Source organism: Macrotis lagotis, chromosome 2 (genome assembly GCF_037893015.1).
Source record: "Macrotis lagotis isolate mMagLag1 chromosome 2, bilby.v1.9.chrom.fasta, whole genome shotgun sequence".
Taxonomy (NCBI): Eukaryota; Metazoa; Chordata; class Mammalia; order Peramelemorphia; family Peramelidae; genus Macrotis; species Macrotis lagotis.
In genome coordinates, this window is record NC_133659.1 from 193,766,254 (window position 1) to 193,768,003 (window position 1,750).

Here is a 1,750-nt window from a genome sequence, read left to right on the forward strand (position 1 = left end):
TTCCTTCCCTGACCCATCTCTTTTCACTCTCTAGCTCCCTCATCAACTTGTCTTAAGCGTCTCCTGGTTAGGATTCACCCACCTCCCAGAAAATTTATCTTCCATTGGAATCTACATCTTTTACAAAGAACATTCTTTCTTACTGGGACCTTCCTTCTTCCAGTCCCCAAAGTTTTTCAACAAATAGGTTCCCCACCTTCCCTGTTCTGCTCCATCTGCTCCTCTAGGAAATCCTTTCCAATACTTTCAGTCTGATTTTTTTCCATTTCCTAATCTTCTCCCCCCCCCCCCAGACCTGGAGAATCTACTTTTCTCTCTGTTTCTATATACTGTCTCCCCCATTAAATTGGGAACTCCTTGGGGTTAGGCACTAGTGTTTCCTCTTTCCTGGGCATCTATACCTCCTCCAGACAATTAGGCAAAGAGATCTAGGTCTTTATCTAAAGGTTTGGTTGACTGACCTTTGTCTTTCAGAATGGTAACAGACTCAGATCATTATACTTGACCCCACTTTCCCTACGAGTCCTTGAAGAGCTAAGTTCATTATTTAGATGCTTTCCTCTCCTCTCCTCTCCCAGATATTCCAGTGGGAACTCTAATCTGGTATAGCTTTCCTATAACTCTGGTTCTTATCATTGTGAAAGCAGATGTAGGCCACTGCCCTGAAATTGCCTTCTCTCTGGTAGGGCACCTCTTCCCTCTACCCTTCTTTCTGTTGGAGTGCAATTAAATGCTTTTTCTTTTGCATTTAATATCTTTAGTTTCAGCCCTATAGCTTTTAATGTCTCTCTTGAAGTTGAGGAGAAGAAAGAAAAAGCATGGGAAGCAGACATAGGGAGCCAAATAACCCATCAAAACTCTACTCTTAATGCAGTCAGGAAGACTTCCTGAAGGAGAGATAAATGGAAAAGGGATGAGGGGGCAGCTAGGTGGCAAAGTGAATGGAGCACTGGCCCTGGAATCAGGAAGTCAAATCTAGTCTCAGACACATAATTACCTAGCTGTGTGACCTTGGGCAAGTCACTTAACCCCACTGCCTTGCAAAAACTAAAAAATAAAAAAAAGGAAAGGAATGAGAAGAGGAGGGAATACAATGGATATAGAGGGAATAGAATGAGTGGAATATACAATCGTCACTGAGAAAGTTCTTCTGCCCTCTAAACATCTCCCTCCTTATAGTCATGGTACGGAAAGTTGTGACTTTAGACATTAAAACTTTGTTCTTTGAATGAAGCATTGGCTTTTCCAGATTCCTGTGTATGGTGTCATATACATAATTGTTTGTCCTTCATTTTTGAAGAGGACCAATGCCATCACAGGGTGATGAATTGTATTTAAGTGAAGCGGAGTTGCACAAAATCATCAGCCTCATTCTTTCTTCCAGTCTTTGAAGTCTGGTGGCAAGACAAAAGTCAGGAAAACTGGCAATACAGTGGATGACCTTGGAGTCTTTGATGTCTGACCAAACTCTAAACACTCCACGGCACCTGCTTCAGCCTCCTTCTTGACTGTTGAAATAAATTGTTCTCATCTGCCCATTACACCTGGGAGGAAGTCTTCATGTTTGGAGAGGATAATCCCCTAACTCACCAAAGGGTTTGAGAACTTTCAATTTCCCTCAACCTGGTTTGACTCATTGACTGAGATGGTTTACTTGGGTATGGCCTTTATGCATGATACAGCTTCCTTGAACCACAGGATGGAGGACATCAAAGATGGATGAGCAGCACTGAAAAGGGCTTAGCAAGCC